Source organism: Mastacembelus armatus, chromosome 8 (assembly GCF_900324485.2).
Source record: "Mastacembelus armatus chromosome 8, fMasArm1.2, whole genome shotgun sequence".
NCBI classification, from domain to species: domain Eukaryota; kingdom Metazoa; phylum Chordata; class Actinopteri; order Synbranchiformes; family Mastacembelidae; genus Mastacembelus; species Mastacembelus armatus.
Genome location: NC_046640.1, coordinates 20158273 through 20164827, shown reverse-complemented (window position 1 = coordinate 20164827; position 6555 = coordinate 20158273).

Sequence of the window (6555 nt, the reverse complement as noted above, 5' to 3'; positions counted from 1 at the left end):
AGCAGCATGTGTGTGCGTGTATGTGGTACTCAGACGCTGGCGGTCGATTCACAGTCAAGCAGCCAACCCTCCTCCCCCCATGCATCCCTCCCTCCCTCCCTCCACGTGTCATCATCCCAGAGACTGCAATGAGCTCATCCTTTACCCCCCCACTCCCTCTTTCTCTCCCTCTCTCTCCTCCCTCTGCCTCGTTCATCCTCCCTTGCCTCCCCTCCTCTTTCTCCACACCTCATTCCTCGTCACGCACCCCCTCCAACTCTTTCATGCTTTTATGTCCCCTCTTCCTTTTTCATCACTTTCATGAATTCTCCTGTAGTGTCCATTCGCTCCCTCCATCTATCCGTCACTGTGTCATGCATCTCTCCCTTTCTGCCTCTATTCATCTAGTTTACACCCTCCCACCCTTTTGTCTTCATCTTCCTCATCCCCCTCTGTCTTTTAGTGACCACACCCTGTCAGCAGTATGCTTCAATCATGACTCTCACTCATCTTTTTTCTTCTCCTCTCTTTCTGCTTCTGCCCCTCCATTGCTTCTGATGCCCCTGGGGCAATAAGAGAGGCTGTAGTACTGTCGAATACAAAAACACAGACACATACCTCGTTAATCTGTCATTCAGAGGTTGTCTGACTTGTCATATAGCAGATAATGGGAGACAACTTCTGTCTTTCATTCTCTTTGCATTATGCTATTTTACATCCACATATACACTATAAGAAATAAGATTTGCTGATGATATAAATGTGTTAGATTTAAGTTTTTATAGGCCTGAAAGCCCAGCACTGACCTCACTATTGTAAAATCACTAACAACACGTCATTTCTGTCATTAACATCAAAGGAAATTAAAGATATTAACACAAAATATCAGTTTTTCATAGTTTGGCTCCAAAAACAGTCGACAATTTAGGGCAGATCATTTCTACACTTATGTGTACTTATAAAGAGAGAGATTATTATTTTTAGATGATTAAATCTGTTTGCTATAACTGAACAACATGCAGTTTAAAGCTAAAAGAAGAAGCTGTACAGACAAAATCTGAATTTATCTTTCAGCCCAAAGAACAAACAAAATTCAGAAGGAATTTTTGGCAAATTTGACCTGATCTGAAATCGACAGGTTCACATCATATGTGCCATGAAACTGGAAACTGATAACAGCCACTGAAGCATTTGACATGGAAGTGTTTAAATTAAAATAAATATGCACATTTATATCAAGAGAACCACTTGGTTCTCCGAGTAGGATTGTATAGTACTGAAGTGGGTTCTCTTCATAAAAAGTGCCCTCGAAATGGTAAAAATCCACAGTTTTAAAATGGTTAATGCCAGTAAAAATGGGTTTAATGTCGCTGCCTTGGCCCACCAATCACCCCCTCAGTGTCAGCAGTGGTTTTCTCCTCTTTTCCCCTGACTGTCCTAAAGCAAGCAGAGCTTTAAACCTATTACTGTATATTCATATTGCTTTATGGAAATATAAATCAGCTGCAGCAGTGGTCCCCGGTGGGGTGAGTGACACCCATAAAATGTGTGTTTGAACAAGGCAGCCATGGATAGTGTCATAAAGCGTGTGTCAGAGCGAAGAGCCCCCCAGGGATTACCCATGCAGAGCCACATTTTCCATCAAACTGGAAAAACTTGATAAAAAGCTCAGCCGGGACCAAGAACATGCTGATGACAATATCAACCATCAACTGAACCAGTCCATCACCCATCTGTTGGAGCAGCCAGCAGCTGGTTAGCTTAAAGACTGGAGACGAGGGGAAACAGCTTCTCCATAGGTCACTGATCACGCTTTTCTATTCATTTGAAGGTGGGAGGTGTGGGGACAGGGGTTGTGCAGAAAATACGTTAGTCAGTAGTCAGTTGTAAAATCCAGTCTCTGAGTCGCACAAACCACTGTGCTGTGTTTTGGCATCTAAATACATTTAAACACATAAATCTGCTCCTCCGACTGAATGTCATATTTTACTGTCAGGCTGCTGATGTAAAACAAACACCCCCCAACAATGCTCCCCCCTGTTTTTCCACAAAAGGCCCGTATCTGTGATTTCAGCCTAATTCATACAATAAAGTGTAAAAACAACAAGTCATGGTTTTACCTGCAGTCTAATGGGCAGGACTCGTGTTGCAGTCATGAGACCAAGCCTAACAATGACCTTACTTCAGAAAGCAGATGCTCCTTGCCAATAAATCTGGTTTGACAACAGCTATAGTAGCTGTAAATCCACAACAACCCACCTGGTTGTTGTTACACTTTGACTGTATGGATTAAACAAACAGAATAGAAGACGTTATAACATATTTCCAGTCCTTATGCTAAGCTATGCTAAGTGGCTCTGGCAGTAGCTTTAGATTTAGTGCTTGGACATGACTGGTATCAGTCTTCATCTCTTACGTTGCTTCTGTTTAGGTGATCAGACTTGACAAGTTTGTCAGACATGAAAGTGAGTTTAATAAATAAGTGAAAGCTACACCACCTTCCCTGGTTAAATAAGGTTACACCAGATCTGACTGTGGAAGTGAAAACTGCAGGATACTTCCTGGGCACTGGGAAAGCAGAGAGTCATAATTCGCTTTCATGCCGTTTATAAAATTACAGTCAAAAGTTATTCAAAAGAAAAACTATCATCTCGATAATGACACTGGTGCTGCTGACAACCAAGAAAAAACAATTATCATACACTACCACACCTCAAATTAAATTCACCGACTGATATCACATGGATTTGCAAGTGTAATCTGCATTGATTCAGCAAGTTATTCCATTAAGCTGTGGGTACATGAGCTGTGGTAATTGCTTTCTCTCTCTCTCACCCACACACAGATACAGTATGCAAACTATACACTTGGGGTGCGTGTATAAGCAGTGTCTAAATGGTTTTCTGACAGCGAACTGGGTGGGGAGCATTTATCTCTGCTTAGTGTGAAAAGAATAATCCAGACTCATTTGGAGCACATTCATCCATAACCGCCTGATTTAGTCAGAGTGTGAGTGACTGAATAACGCCGATGCTAATTCTCTGAGGGAATGAATAATGCTCAGTGTGGTAAAGGGAGTCGCTGGGCAACGACAAATGAATAAATACAAAGGTGTCTGTCTGGCGATGACTGAATAAATGTGGAGGAAATCAGGGCGGTAATCAAGTTTGTCAGGTGAAGGGATGACTTTGTCTTTCTGTGTCAGATGATAAGTGAATAATATGTCAAAGTCACCAATAAACACCAGACTGCACGACGTGTCGTGATCACATGCTGCAGCTACATACATGCTACATAACACACACACACACACACACACATCAGTGCAGCATAGTTTTAGTTTTCACATAGAGAAGTAGTTATCTCAGCTCTTGGATATGCTTACTGTATTACATGCAGTACTTCATGTATGTTGTGTCAACACATGTAAAGGCTCATACTTAACTCCAACAATTAGCAATAACAGATAATAATAGACAGAAAACATGTGAAACAGGAACAGACAGGAAAGAGCTGTCGTGTCCTGGATGAAAACACACAGCAATAATCAGAAATAATTAAGAAAGTGCTTTTAAAAGTAATAATTCAGTTTTAGAATTATTACTAGTCCAAACTAAAAACTTTTTCTCAACTTTTTCTACTAAGAACCTCCAGTCATGGGTCTAACATTCTGCTTGTTCTTTGGTTTTATAGTTTGGAAATCTATTCATATTGAAAATGCATTTACCTTTTCAGAGGATTGTGAGAAACAGAAGCTGTGCAGGCAGCAGGTCTTGTCTCGCAGCTCATCTGACAAACAGAAAAGCGACACTGATCCCCAGAGAGTGGACAGTTTTGTTCAAATGCTAAACATTTGATCCCCCCCCACTCCCACACACACACACACACACACACACACACGCCACTGACCACACTTCTAGTTTGATTTCCCTGCTGCAAAATGAGGAAAGGATTCTTGATTTGGTTCACGGTGTAAATAATAATGACAATACCTGACTCACATTTAGCTGATTCAGTTTCATGACCCTGGTATTTTCACTGCTGGATCACCAGTGACTGGGACTTTCTACTAGGCTACTCCAGTTAGTTAATGTTACTGATAACACCTGTGTTTCTCCAACTATTCCCTCACTTGCTTTCCCTGGTCCCAGCACCTGCCAGAGTACCTGGATCAGGTGTGTTCAGTCAATCAGAAGCTGGAAGGTGCCATCTAAGATGAGGAGTAATTCAGAGAAGACCAAGTCAATTTGTATAAAAAGAATTGAATGTGTATAACAAACTACTTGGCAATTCATCCAAACATTATTGAGGTATTTCACTTTAAGGTGTCACTACAGCAAAGCATCAGGGCAGGTCCACCCTCTGCAGAGCACAGATATTCCCAGTAATGGTCATGTGACTAGTGTAGCTGAAAATGCCAATATTTTATGCAAATACGCGTTGAGAGGCTGCAGCATTTTATTAAACAATTTTGGGGTAAAGTTTATATAATTTCTCATTATTTGGGTCATGCCCATGTCTAACAATGACTCCTGCTAATGTTTAGCATTTGAACAAAACTGGCACATCAGGTCTGTTTGTGCAGGCAGTGCAAACATGACCTGCAGCAACAATCCAACATGTGATCAAGGCATTTAATTTGCCATGTATGGACAGATCTCCCTAGAGCAGTGTTTTTGTGCCTTTATATGACATCTAGTGGAGACTGAGAGAACAGCTACATGGGTTTGGTAAGTGTGTGTGTGTGTGTGTATTGGTGATGCTCGTGATTATGTACATTTACTTTTTTCCTCTAGATGATTCTGGGTCCGTGCAGCACAAGGAAGCTACAAACTGTGCTTCTCTACACCAACTAACAAAGGGCTCAACAATTTTTTGCCCGCATTTCATTCACGCACACACACAGACACACAAACACACACAGACAAACACACACACTCACTGTACTGGGGAACAAATCAACAACCCTGTGATTAGAGAATTATAAAATCTATTTCATCCACAAGGGTATTTCTTCACATAGTAAATGAATTGGCGGATCCAATGGTCTGTATTATCAGTACAACCTACCACACATTGTTTACTATTTATTTCCCTGTGGACTGCTAGTGCTTGTATGATTACATTGTGTTATTTCCTCTGCAGTGTCTGCTGCATAACTCTCAGAATCTAATCTAGTCTACTGACAAATATCTTTTCACTTTAAATGTGTCTGTGCTGCCACTAAAAAGTCACGTTTGAAAATCCTCTAAAGACGATAAAGTCAGTCTCTGAGGTCAGTTTTCCACCTGACGTTCTGATTCTGCCAAGTCAATTTAAAATATAAGTATTAACATCACATAAACAATAAGGCCTAAAACCAATTTAATAAAGAGATCACACTTTTGCAAATGTCATCTACAGAAAATAAATTAATAATAATAATAGATATGTTTTGACTTTATTACTTCACAAAGGCTTATCCAGTGAATATAAAATAGAGCATAGTTAATTTTTTAATAACTAGAAGTGTGCAACAAAACAAAGATCACATACTGTAGGACACAAAATCAATGTGTAAAAACAAAACAAAAAAAAAAAATCATGTAACACTTATGAAACAATATTAACTTTACAAATGATCTAAATAAAATAATTATAAATCTGAGGATTTGGTGTCTTGTGGGTTCCTGACCAGTAACGGATGAATGAACTGACAGCAGACGTGTGGTAAACAGAGCTTTACATTCGGAGCTTTTTGTGGGACACTTGTGGGTATTTCTCACCAAAGGAGACTTTTTGAAAGTAGCACTGTAGGTGAAAGTGCATGCATTTGGTAGAGATAAAATCCATATTCATACTGACAATAGTACAAATATACAACATATGCTCAGTAAAGAGAAAGAAGCAGTTGTATCGTCATGTAATAACAGACCTGTCTCTCAATATTGTACCTTCATCTGCATCTTGCAGCCAAAAGAGATGAGAGTCAAACATTCAGGCGGCCATTAAATTCTCCTCTCTTCTCCTCAAAACCTCATGGAGGGTGTAAAACCCAAATAATGCTTGGCAGAGCCAGATTTAAATTAAAACAGGTTTTCACCTTCAATAATAAATAACAGCATTCTTCAGTGCAAAACTACACATAATTCGAAAACTACATTTTTTTTTTTAACTGAAATCTTAAATGATCAATTTGTTGATTTTTCAGCTCCAAAAATCAGGTTTTCAAAGACACTGAAATGTCTTGTTCCCTTCAACAGCAACACATAAGCAAGAATCCATCCATCTGAATCATTTCAAAATGTAATCAATGTTCTAACCTTATTAATAATGTATCACTGCATTGTCACAACATTACTTCATGAGCAAACTAACATATAACAGCTCCCATGGATGATGAGGAGGCACAAAAGGACTAAGGACAGACAGACGTGTGCGGATGTGTTTGTGTGAATAATACGAAAGAGAAAATTTCCAGCTCAGAGAGGCTGTAAAAGTGCACGACCACAGGAAAGGACTGCACAGAGCCAAACGAAAAAAACAGAGGTTAGAAAACCCTGTGCATCAGCAGAAACTGCTAGAACGCCTTTCACA